At 39.5% G+C, this 13,788-nt stretch overlaps 1 protein-coding gene across 4 annotated transcripts in view; it reads left to right on the forward strand.

The window, feature by feature from the left end:
• Positions 1-648: 648 nt before the first annotated feature.
• The window catches only part of strbp (spermatid perinuclear RNA binding protein), an 82,996-nt gene continuing 69,856 nt past the window's right edge, over positions 649-13,788 (forward strand). For 2 of the 4 annotated variants that reach the window (XM_030742440.1, XM_030742445.1), the window contains exon 1: positions 651-831. The gene's annotated coding sequence lies outside the window, so the exon portion shown is untranslated. Of the gene's footprint in view, positions 832-13,788 lie in introns of all 4 variants that reach the window. The other 2 variants (XM_030742443.1, XM_030742444.1) reach the window with 2 other exon arrangements.

Consider the following 13,788-nt stretch of genomic DNA (forward strand, 5'->3'; position numbering starts at 1 on the left):
TATTTCTTTGCCCAATTTGTATTTGACTCTATTGTTTTTGCAAGGAAGTCACGAAACAAGCGTTCTTACTTTTTTTGTACTGACTTTATTACTTAACATCTTACATCTGATTTCATGATATCATATTTTATCTAAATTGACTGTGTTAATATACACAATCGACATCTTTCACATCAGAGTAGATATTAGATACTGGATTAAGTAATAAATCGGGAGAAAAAAACATCTTGAATCTGTGGTGATTTTTTTTTTTTTTGCATGCCCAGTCAAAGTAATTTCATTAGTTGCATGGGCTATACGTAAATGAATAAGCTCAATCAGCAGCTCTTATCTAGTCTCGTTTGTGTGTGTGTGTGTGTGGGGGGGGGGGGGGGGGGGGGTATTGCCACAGATCAGCAGCTGTTTACGCTGTCACGTTTTTGCTCTCTTCCTAGTACGTTGGCAAGTAGGCTATAGATTACATCCATGCAGCACTTCTGCACTTGCCTTTTTTGCAGCCCTACTCCACTGGAATGAGCCGACCCCATCCGCGCCTGCGCACTCCCACCATTCATCTCCGGAGATCGCTCCCTCTCTTTGTGGCTCCGCTCGCGACTGCTGCGAGGCGGGATAGACCAGCAGGCGGCTCGCGCTCGCTTGCTGCCCAGGTTAAGACGCTCGTGATTTTTTTTTTCCTTCTGGTTGCGCGTGGACGGTGACAGCCCTACTCGTCTCTCTCACATGTCGGACTGAGCTTTATTATTGTTTTTTTTTTCCTTTCTTTTTTTTGTTCGGATTTTATTTTTTGTGTGTGTGTCAGTGACGGACACCCAGCAGCTCATTGCCAGCCTCGTAAGTTCGCTGATATTTTCCTAATGTTGTTTTCTGATGGCTTCTTTGCGCACAGGTCAGCGCGTCACCCCGAGACACTTGAAAATCTAGTAGCAGGAGTTTGAACAATATATTTCTTCCTGTCGCTTGGTTGTGGTGAAGTTAAACAACATTAAAACATTTCATTTATTTTTCCTCTTCTTTTCTTTTTCTTTTTTGCTTTCGCTTTTCATTGTCACAAAGAACGCAAGAAGAGGAACTACATACATGATAAACTTTCCAATTGTGTGTTACGTTTTCAGTTTTCCAGTCAGCATGCGGTACAGTATATGTTTTGGTGTCAGAGAATGATACAATGTAGAATAAGATAATGAGGCCAGATGGTGGCAGCTGACTGTACTGTAGTTCATCTTTTATAGCAGGTGTCTGAAAGCCCACTTCCGCACTTTACTGTAAGATATGTATAACGAGTTTTCAGTGGTTTAGCTGTAATATTTTATCAAACTCTTCTGCGCTTTTGGGGGGGTTCTTGCTGGAGTGTTTTATGCATTTTTTTTATTCCAGTGTTATTCAAGTAATCTCTCTCGCTCTTTTTTTTTTTTTTTTTTTTTTTTTTTAAATGCGTCTTTAGCCTTCACGGGGCATAGTTTTAGGGAACCAAAACTAAGTGATCAAAGTTTCATCACTAAGGCTAAGTGGTTACTTCCTTACAAAATGTACATTCTCTCGCGCGCGCGTGTGTGCGCGCGTGTGTGTTATTGAGTGAGTGTATTTATGCGTGGGCGTGAATGCCCGTCATCGAGTGACAGACAGAGAGAAAGGAAATGCTGAACTGCTCCACTGTCTTGCAGAACCAGTTTGGTGGCATACCAAAAACCCATGCAACGACCGTAAACGTGCGCCTCATTTCCTTGTCTTGGAGCAACTATCACAGCAGGCATATCAGCTTGCCAGCGTTCAAAGGTCTTCACACCTACCAGTATAAAGAGCCATGCAGAACTTTCCAAACACTTTATCTTGGTGCTGCAGTAGCAATATGTGTGCTTTTGTTGTTCTTTTGTTCTAATGTGTGGACAGTTTGTTTCTCTTTTTATTGACTGATGAATTGAACTGCATTTGCTTTCTGCTGTGCTCCAGTGGTTCTCATTTGTCTTATCACTTTGAGTCTGGTGGTCTTCGTGCTTGACTAATGGTCTGTTGCCTTGGGGTTATTTTTGTTTGCTCCACCCTGCTTTCATGTGCAGGAGGTTCACCCCGCTGACACACTCAGCCACACCTGTCCTGGTTAGGTGGGAATGTGGGGTGCCTTTGTTGCTGCACTCGCCTAAATAGAGTTGATTTATTGAGTGGGAACACAGGCTTCTTTAGTCGTTACTTGTTACAGCCATATAATGCTCGTCTTGTACTGCACACAGTGGACTTTGTGAATGTGTCGGAGAGAGGGAGAGACAGGATTATTACATCCTTATTTCTTTATGTGTGTGTGTGTGTGTGTATGTGTGTGTGTGTGTGTGTGTGTGCCTATTTACTGCAGTGGCACATGATGGACAAATATCTGCCTGCAGCCCTACAAAGTGAGCATTACATAGGTTAGGCTGAAAAAGTGTGTGTATGCTCCAGGCCCCTCCAGCACTCTCACAGACTCTTTCTCCCAAGCATTGACTTGGCAGTGAACTCTGAGTATTGACGAGATAAAAGGATGAGAAGGAGTGAAAAGAGTGAGCTGTTATTGTACGATCACCATGCACAATCTGTCTTTGTCTCCTTCTCCTTCCTTTTAGCATTGTTTTCCCTTGCTATTTCCTTTTTGATACTCGCGATTTCCCTGATGTCTGACATTCATTTTAACTCGTTTTAGTTTTGTATAATTCTTTTGGTACGTTCTTTCATATTTTCTTATGCAGATTTCTTCATCTTTCCCCCTAGATACCTCAGGCTTTCTTTTTTGGCTTTTTTTTTTTGTTTTTTTTGAAAGCTGAACCAGGCACAGATGTTTAGGCTTTGAATCTAGACATATTTTTAGGTCAGTGGACATTAATATGCACCTAAAATTGAGATTTCTATTCAATTTTTTCTAATGATGCAGATATATTTCACATTCCTGAAACAAAACAAAACATGTTTTGTATTTAAAGCAGGGCATTTTACCATTCTGCATTTAGCCTTTGGTGTTTGATTTCCCTAGAATCAGGCAGGTGATTGAAGCACACCCAGTGGATTTGGATTGCTTCAATGGATTTGGAAATGGATTTAATTTCCACTAATGGAACTTACTTGGGACCAGATACCCAGATTAAGGACACATAGAGAACTGGCAGCGCTACTAGATACACTGAGCACGCATAACAAAGACAAACACGAACACAGCAGAGTGACAATTTAATACCAGCCATATACCAGAAAATAGTTTTGACAGGTTCACTTTTCTAAATAATATTCCATACTGTCAAAGAACATTTTGTTTGTTTCCATTGCATCAACAATAAGTTTTACTTTTGTGACACAACATCAGAAATGACATCCCTCAAGAGCTTCTGAGGTTGTCACAAGAAAAAAGCCTTATATAGGAAAAAAAAGAGCCAAATTCAAGGTTTTATAGTATTTTAAAGATTGCAGGGTTTTTTTGTTTATTTATTTATTTCATTGCTCACATGTAGTCCTCAAAACTGAAGCCATACCCTCAGAGATCCTCACCTGAGAGGTCTGAGCAGACCAGTCTGTGAATCATTTTCAACTACTTTCATTTTTGTTGCACAATGCATTCGGTGATGACATTTTCACCCAAATCCAATCACTCTTTTTTTCATTCATGCATCCAAAAACATTCAATGCAAAATCAAAGCGTATTGAACAAAGTAAAAGTATATTAAACTAAAATAATCATAAACACAAATCAGTCTCTGCTGACTGATGTGTCTATCATTATCAAACAAACAAAATGGGGAAAGGCTTCATAATGACATTAAAGATGTAAAGACAGGTTGGTAGAAGAGAAGAGAGGAAGAGGACCTGCGATGTGGTGACCTTGATGAGAACTTGTGGCCACATGCAGGAGAGAAAGAGGACTGAAGCCTTTAGATGTGCACTGTATAGTATGTGTGGTTATAGAATACATGTTGTTCATGTAAGGCTTTTTTAAAAAATTATTATTATTTCAGCCATGGTATGTTTCAGGATTTGTTTTCTTGTGTCAAGTCACTACTTTGTGAACTTACCAAAGATTCGTATAGTACAGTCAATAAAGCAAAAAAAAAAAGTTTTTCTATAATGAAATACAGATTTTTTATGAGAAACTCATTCGAACCTCAAAAACAGAAGCTCATCCTTGAAGCTCATGCCTTTGCTTGTCAGATAAGCTTATATGAAGACGTATATTAAGTGTTTCGGTGGTTTGTGAGAGTTTTGGCTTAGAAGCAGGTTTGTTGGCTTCATTACATTCTCGGCTGTCTGGGTTTTGTGTATTCACTCCACTTGCCTGATTTCTGTCACCCGGTTCAGCTCTCTTTTTCTGCGTCTGTTTTATGTTTGCCTGGGAATGCCGTCATGGTCCTTCGGCAGCTTGGGCTCTTGTTTGCTTTATGTTATGCTCTCAGTTTAAACAGTTTAGAATCTCAGTAACACACACTCAGTAATAAGAGGAGACATAGCAATGTCACGGGACGTCTCCCTCTCCTGCCACTGCCTCTGCAGCACTTGTGTGTTTGTGTTCTGGTACCCAGTGCCCATCAGGGAAACAGGAGTCTTTCCACCAGTTCTCAGATTCTAGCACACAACAGCACATTTAGAGTCTCATCTGGTGAGGAAATGTAGCTCTAATCCAATTGGCTAGAACTTTAGTAAAAGCTTTCCTAATTGGCTGATATGGAAGCTGGCTGCCAAGGTTCCAGTAAGCACAACAGGGAGTTGAGGAGAGTCCCAGAGGTGCTGTGGTGCAGGCGAGGCTGTGCAAAGGGCAGATAACAAGAGAGTGCGCTACTGTTTTGAATATTCCTACATAGGCAATAATAAAGGACCTATCTGCACCCTGCTGACTCAGATCCATCCGCCTAACCATATCTCATTTTCAGCTGTGCTATATGCCACACACATGCAAATACACACACATGCAAACACACACCCCACATTTCATCTGCAAGAACAAGAGTGGATTTCATTACACAAACATGTTTGAGGAAACATCTTCTCAACTGGCAAAGGAACAAAGCCATCAACACAGGAATACTGGCTTTGTGTGTGTATTATAAAAAGTATGCAGACAAAAAAAAAAAAAAAAAAAATTGCTGCTGCCAACAGCCACATCAGCCATTCCTGTTTCCTTCACCTCAGGAATCCAGGAATAGTTCAGGGTGACAGAGACACAAGATACGAGATATGGAGACAAAGAGAGAAAATACAGCACCATAGCATGCACCACTGCACACACTAAAGCTGAAATGATCTATTCAGAGATTGGGTTTTCAAAGTACTGCTAACTTGAACTTTGGCTTTTTTGTGGTCGCTTTACAGTGAAATAAAGGCAGCCTTCATGATGGGATGCAGAAGCAACAGGGAGTTTACTGAAAAATGGCCTGTTGTGGTTACCTTCGGATTTTTGTCAAACACATGATATCACTGTACCGTAAATAACGGACCCATGAAATTTCAAAATAAGTGTTTTTCTTATTAGTATATGTCTGTTTTTAATTGTAAATAAATTTCTTTGTGTGTATTAGTTGCAATAATTTGTTAATTGGCTATCTTTAAAATGAAGTTTGGTTTGAGCATTTGCTATTATGTGGGCCTCAGGATCATATTTTACAGTACTAAATCTCTGCACGTGCATTCCCAAGAAAAACTAAATGGTAACAAAATTATTTAGATCAAGCATAAAGTAATCAGTGTCCCAGCTGCAGCAGAGTACATATCCTAAACAAGTACATTAAAAACCTTAACAAAAGATGTTGCTTAATGATTGATTTAATCAGAGTGAATTCACTCTTTTATTTAACTGAGGCCAATGAAGGCCAGTCACTGTGCAGCAGTGTGTTCATCTTCTCTCAATATAGAACTGAAAATCAAATATTGGCATTTTTTTAATTATATGAACAAATGGTCCAGATGGCATTGTAAACCAGTTAGTGTGGGATTTACAGAGCCCCTGTTCTACAAATTGAGATAAATCCCAGAGAACTTTTGTTGTTAACGATTTCCTTCACAAAATGGCCACATAAATGTCAATTACGATGACCTACAGGGATTCTGTTGAATAATTTCTTTTTTTTTTTTTTAATTGCTTATTTACTTTGGTGTTGCCAGTTCTACTTCCTCCCTGATTTATTTTCCCACCAATTATCATCCACACCTGTTTATATAGAATCTAGATAGATGTAGTCACGCTTTACTTTGTTCTCTGCTAGACTGTCACAGTATTTTGCTAAGCTTTCCAGCATTTTCTTGTCTCTTAACGGGGTTTTTTTTTTTCATGGCTTTGGCTTATCCCTTTAAGTTTTCCTTGTTGGAATTTTGGACTTTAATTAAAAATTTTTTTATTTTTTTGGATTCCCTTTGTTAATTGTTGGATACCTGGACCATATTCCTGTGTTGGATTCAAGCTTTGCCTGTTAAAAGCTGAGATACAGACATTTATCTCACATGTGAGTGTTAGACTAACTTTTATAGAATTGTTAAAAAAAAAATAGAGCACTATGTTGCTCAACTTTTAAAATATCACACTGCATTTGGTAAAAAATGGAAGCTTTCAGAAGTCCACTAACTCGCTGCACATTCCGTATTACTTGCTGATGTGATCCTGGATTTACCGGGAAAGGGGAAGTAGTGGCAGAAGGGGATGTGTCTTTTCACTGAGTGGCTGGGTTTGTTAGCATGCAATACCGCAGCACTTTTGTATAACTTCGTACATGTTGATGATTGTGCATCTTCAGAGCGACACAGATTATACTCGCTCAACAGCTGCAGACACGTGTGAGCAGACGTGTTATAGTCCTTCAAAGTCGGCATGACTACTGTGTATGTAGTTGCTTCACTGTGATGCATCTTTAAGGACGAGTCTACGTCTGTCACATATAAGTGGCAGGCCCATGAATGTCCACACGGAGCCTTGCGCTCACCATCTGATGACAAAATTTACATTACTCAGTCTCAAGCGGACCCCAGCATGGTAGCAGATGTGGAACCTATAACACACTCTTGTTAGGCCATATATGTAGTGGCATTGGTCTATTTTTCCAGACAGCTTTGCACCAAACCGAGTATTTTCTGATAGGTTCACATTACGCTTGTGAACTTTGATGTCGACATTATATATCTTAATTTTGCTTTGAACTGCACCTTTTTACTCACTCTACTGAAGATGTTATAAAAGTTTAAAAAAGAAAAAGTCAGGGAATGAGAGGCTGCCCATGGGAAATGTTGATAGTGTAAATGGGACAGATGCAGACAAAAGAAGTGAAATCTGAAGATGACTGTAATCCTTTCACGTTATTATTACAGTAAAAAACACTGCATTTATCTGGCTTCGCTAAGTTATGGCATGAGTGTGTATGCACATACATTTACTGAAGGAGTGAATGGATTATCCTCTGACGGTTTGGTATGAGATGCCAATCTGCTCTGTCACTCAGATATTGTCGCTCACTTTCGGTTCCCCCTCCTACACAGTTGCTTATACACAGGTGCGCACAAAAGTATGACATGTACAGTGCACATTTACACAGACACAAACTGAACTAATTTGTGCTCTTTCTTCTGCTCTCTCTTTCAGTGTCTTGCTTTCTCACTTGCTCATTGAAAAGTGCACACACATCCATGGACACACACACACACACACACACACACACACACACACACACACACACACACACACACACACACACACACACACAACCCTCCCCTGTCCCCTTCTCATGTCCCAGCTCTGCTTACTGTGTCAAAAAGAGCTGAGATCAGGGAAACTATAGCTTGCCCTCATTCTGACTTCCAGGAAGATGGAGCTATTTATTCAAACCAAACAGGACATGTTTGGACTAAAGCTGGAAAGCTGCCAGTCGTAATCCCAGCATGGTTCAACAAATTTGGTTAATTTGATCCAACGTTCAAGTGGTACAGAGCAAGGTGCTTTCTTCTGTTTGCTCCAAAAAAGGCCAGAATGGGTACTAGGATTGCAATCCTTAATTATGTTTTGCGTCTTCCAAAAATAGTGATTATTCACAAAAAAACTGGTATAAAAAGAAGAAATCCAAGTAGATTGATTGAGACGTACTACTTCACGAATGCAGGTGGAAAAAATGGGTTCTCTTTGGATCCATATGGGAAAAAGTGAGGGACGTTAGACTTGTAATTTGAGCAATAAGTCACAAAAAAAAAAAAAACAGTAGCAAATCTTTACCTTAATATTTTCTCATTATTTCACTTTTTTGCATGATAAACGACTGGCTTGATACCGGGTTGAATAATCGGTTCATGGCAACATGGAGCTGTTTGCTCATCACAGTTGTGATATCCTGTCCTTATGTGCTTCATCTGTCACTGTTAAATGTCTCTCATCTTTTTTTATTCGTACCTTAGACAGAGCAGATGAAAGGTTGTTTTTGTAGCAAACATGAAAAATTTTACCGGTTCTTGTAGGTTTGTAGTTTGTCCTTGTGGTTGTTGTTAGTGAACCCACTCAGCCTGACACCTGTCTACAAACTCAAAAAAGTAAAATCTTGTTATTTCTGTCTAAAGAAGCACTTGCTTTCAGGGAAATGAGACACCCTTCCTGTCTTTCTCTCCTCATCATCACAACATATAACAGAAAGAAAGCTAGCAAGTAATAAAGTTTTGAGAATAGGAAACTGGTGGCAAACTCTGTCTGCGTTGGACCTGTCTAATGCCTTTATTTGTGCTTCTGTGAGAGGAAAAAAGTCCCAGGATCATGCAGTGATCAGTGATCTGAATTTCATCGCTCTCTCTCTCTTTCAAAAAAAAAAAAATTAAAAATGATAGTTCAGTTAAAAATAATTTACCAGGATACAATGGCTGTGTTGTGTGTGCGTTTGTGTGCCCACAAGCAATATTTTCTCTCAACTGCAGTGACCCACTGACCGGTGTTAGCAGATAAATTGCTGCTTTCATGTTAAGCTGTGGCATATCACCCTGTAATTGGTAATGGAGATTATCAGTGAGATGCTGTGTGGGCCATGAGAGATTTTTTTTAAAATATATATATATATATATAAAACTGACTAGGATGCTTATCTAAGGAAGTAGGATTTATGGGATTCTAGTTTATCTCCTTTGCACACAAAGTAGCCCATGCTGACACGCACACTAGGATTATTATTAAAAATAAGAGTATCTGTATATCCACTTGTTATTGTCACATTCATATTCCAGTGCTGCAGGTTTTATTCTTGAATTGGTTGCAAAAAATGTGCATTAAAATTGTCTGAGACACAGTTGAGTGTGCGTAGTGACTTTGTAAAGTCCTTGAATAAAGAATTTTACTGAAATGTATACAGTACATGCCACCTGTATGCCTCAATACTGAGCCGTGTTGAGCTGTGTTTGTTGTGCTTGCTGAGAGGATGCGGATAAAAAGCAGAAGCTGCAACAGAACGGCGCATCCTTCCAGACACACTCATACATGCTCGTGAGCAGACGTGAATTGCCGTGAAGCTTTACCATATTTTTCTCCTGAGATCATTTCATCGTTTCACTCCAGCACACACATCACTGTCAGCTTGACTTTCATAAGCATGGCCACCATTCAGCGAGCGGCCGTGTGTGTGTGTGTGTGGGCGCGCGCGTGTGTGTAGCTATGAAAAGAAGAGGAAGGTCAAGCTGGTGAGAGAGGTGTGTGTGTGTGTTCAAAAGTCTATATGTTTTTGCTTGAATCAATAAGCTATCTCATCGCCCATTTGTCCTATCTTTCTAAACTTGGTGCCAGAGAGTAATTGTTCATCATTGCTGGTTTGCAGCTTACAGCTTGTTCTCACTCTGTGCATAGTGATATTAAACACAAGCAGACAGAGGATACAGTCAAAGTGCAAATACCCTCTGTTGGATAGTTATAGTGCTGGGCGGTATGACCTTAGATTTGTATTAGTATTTTTTAAGGATTCTGGCAGTTTCATGGTATGTCATGATATTATTATATTAACCAGTATTTTTTTTGCATCCTTGGCCACTGTATAGTATTACAATGGCTCATTCTTCCATCAGGAGTATGTAGAATGCAACACATTTAAATGCTATCGTGGAAAAAGAAATACCACAAAACCAAAACCATAACTAACCATAACTAATCTATTCTTTAACAGACAGCTTGTTAAAGGCTGTTGATGCAGGCTGCCTGTTCTGCATTTTAGTTGGATGAAATGCCACTTTTCATCACTTAAAGAGAGTCAACACACGGCTCGTTAGCATTGATGTTTCCACAGCAGAGCTGGGAAGTGTGGCTTTGAAACTAACTCTTTTTGGAGATACTCTTTCTTTTTTGTGGCACAAATTATTCTGCCGTCAGGAAAAACACCCAGTAGGCTTGAGTAACAGGTTATGTTTGCACGAGTTCAGTAACATCACTGAGGCAGCTTGACCAGAAATGACAGCGAAACAAGTCTTTCTCTTTTTCTTAATCTGGTCACAGGTTATTTTGGTGCTTTTCTGGTCTCTTTTCTTCAGCCCCTCCGAGTTGTTAACATGCTGTTATTCTGCCCGGCTAGCTGAACAGTGCAATTTTGTGCAGGAAATGTGCAGCTATTAGTCTTACAAGTTGTTTATGTTTCACAGATTATGGTGTGCCACGATGGTTGCCTTGCTGTGTTAGTTGTCAATTATTGATGGATGTCATATGCATTTTTTAAAATTAGAATCCGAAGTATGAAGGATGCACAATTAAAACAACTCAATACGCTACACAGCTTGCCTTGTAGCCACTAATAAGACACATTTAAACCCTGTGAAAAGCCACAGTGCGGTTTTGTCTGGTTTTTGCATACAATTACAACTTGTGCGCCACTCAGCATTACAAGTGTATTGCCTCCACATCACAGTATTATATTATGGTTCATATTATGAACTGCATTATTTAATTGCATGAATTTATCAAACTGCTTTTTGCTACATAGACAGGAGTAGTGCAGCAATTAAATTGTGAAAATACTGAGGAACTACATGAAGAAGTTTTACAAACTTCCTTTTTTTTGTGGCAAGACTTTTACTTGAAAGTAAAACTTGAGGAACGTTCCATGACTGTTTGCTATCAGCCTGAATTTTACACAAGTGAAGTTATCGGTTTCCTACATTTCAGTGTTATTGACTTTCAACAATGCTCCTGAGAATGTGCCCGTGTGTGTAGGTGTTACGAGTAAGGGCTATGTGGGTATTAATGCATAAATAAGGGAGATAAAGATAAAGTAGAGAAAAAAAGGACTCTGTAGTTTGTAACATTTTAATAAGACTAAAGAAGTTACTGCAGACTGGGGGTGGTGTAGAAAATCTTAGTCTATTCCTACTGCACTCTGACTTCCAGGCTTGTTAGGCTAACTGAGCTTATGCATGGCCATAATATATGCATCTATATGCATATTTTGTTTGCATTATGTGCACCTTCTCTAGAAGGAAAAGAAAAGAATATGAGGATTATATCATTATTGATTCCTGTTGGTTTATTGGTTTGTATTAATGTTGTTAAAAAAACATATAAAAACATTGACTGTAAATAGAATTTTATCAGCTGGGAATGCCTGCACAAGAAGTATAGAGGAATAATGCTGGTGGGTCTTGTTTCCATTGTGATATTGTGGTTCTGTTTTCATGGAGAAGCTTCATTTTTGCTTGATCTGGTTGTAAATGCTGCTACTGGCACCCTTTATTTTCACAGGTAGTTAGTTCCCCTCACTGCCAATAATAAATGATCATTCCTGGAAATCTATTGATTTAGAGCTTTTCTCCTTGTGAAAGTAACATCAGCGGTTGTTTGCTGATGAGAGTGTGGCCAGATGAGAGCGTATCGACCAAACAATCAACCAGTTGACTCTGAGGCTACAGCCCTGTGCTCAACCAAAGCTGCTGTAGGATGTAACTTTCACTGGAATAAAGAAAAATCTTTCTGGTTCAACTTGCTGACTTTTAAGCTCATTAGAGCTTTAGTGTGACAGCTTCCATACAGCTCACACCAGACAGTCTCTCCTGGCAGCCCAACAGAGTGAAAAAAACAGCCCAAACCACACATCATGCTGGGTTTGCACTGGAAGCTGACTTGACTGATAAAAGAAAAACATTTTTAGCCTAAACTGATGAGCACTTATTAATAGGTCCAGTTGAGAAATAAACTTAGATAGACAAGTTACTGTACCATGCAGATGGGCACTACAGCAAACAAACATCTTTCAGACCAGCGACTTGAATAACCTATTTTAGCTTTCATGCTGAGTGAGTGTGGGCATGACTTTGTGGTTATCAAGTGGGCATATTCCTTGACAAAATGACTCACTGGGTTAGAGACACAACATCTCCAGAAGGCTGAACCAGTGTTTGCCAGCTTTCCTGCAACACCCCCTTCTGTTCCCGATCTCTGGAGACGCAGCCACACTGCATAGATATCGTGTCAAGATCTGGGTAAAATGAGCTTCTTCTGGCAGGAAGTTTGCAAAGCCTGGGAGCTCCGACACTGAAGGCTCACTCACCTTCTGTTCCCAGCTCAGTCTGTGCAACAAGCACCCGGGCTCCACTAAGGCAACCAAACTGTGCCTTGATTCATGAGTGATAAGAAGAAGAGGGGCTTTATAGCTAATGGTAAATTTAGAATGAAATCTAAAACAGTACTTTTATGGGTAATACAACAGGATGCTGCAGTTTGAGTGAGTTGTAAGAGAGTGTGATAACAGTACAAGCAGCATGATAATGAATCTTTTCTTTGACTCAAAGAAAAATACACCTTGTGCTTGTTTATCATTTGTCAGTGCTGATGTTTGTGGGAAAAGATTATGCTTTAATTATAAATAAATATTAATGTCAGTTTCCATCAGAAGGCTTGTTAAAATTGTTGAGTATTTGTAATCTGTTGAAAAAAGTATTTTGTGAGTGTTAATGCAGTATTTTATTATTTAAAAGTGAGTGTCAGATGTAAAGGTTTGTTATAGTTTAATGAGCTTTAAAGACTTTTTCATTGCACCTCTGTGTCTTTTCATCAGTGCAGTGATGGCTATTTGCAGAAGACATGTAGGTTTAACTCGTGGTGCCTGTTTAAGAGCTTCAGTATGTTTCTGACTGAGCATCACCCAGGCAAACTCAGTCCCCTATAGATTATAGTAGACATCTTTGAGCACTAAACTCACAGGATCAGCGATAAGTTATGAAGGGACTATTTTTTTATAAAGGTGTGTCAGTTGTAAAAATGTGGTTTTGATCTTGTAATGATGTTCTGGGGGTGTTTTTCATCAAACTGCTCAGTGGTCAGTGTGACATTCAAGCAGTATTTTTAGTTATAACAACGGGAGAAAAGGGAGAGAAGATTATGTGCTGGCAGGAAAAATACTATATTTTGCGCTGCAGCTGGACGCCGTAGTTTTTGATAAGTCATTTTATGATGATGGTAACGCTGCAGATTACAAAACAGAAGCAGCAAACAACTTTAAGAGCATGTATCGAGTGTGGAAATCAGTTGCCTGAATGCTGGCAGAGCTGTGCAGCAGTTAGATTGCTGGAAGCCTTTCCTTTGAGACCTGTCTGTTTTAATGCCAAAAAGCAAGGCATGTTCCTGGTAACTGTAATGGACCGACCCAAACAAACAGCAAAACTTGAGAGGCGAGGCCTTTTCCAAATCAAATTAAATGTGCATGAGAAAGAGATTAGCTCTGACACACTGACTTGAAAGGCGTAGTCTATATTCAGCCCATCCCGACACTCGATAGGATTTGATTTGGAGATCAGCTATAGCCCGCAGTTTTAATTTGTGTTAGTGAATAAAAGTTGACCTATTTCATGCACAAATTTTCC

This window comes from Archocentrus centrarchus, chromosome 12 (genome assembly GCF_007364275.1).
Source record: "Archocentrus centrarchus isolate MPI-CPG fArcCen1 chromosome 12, fArcCen1, whole genome shotgun sequence".
Classification (NCBI taxonomy): domain Eukaryota; kingdom Metazoa; phylum Chordata; class Actinopteri; order Cichliformes; family Cichlidae; genus Archocentrus; species Archocentrus centrarchus.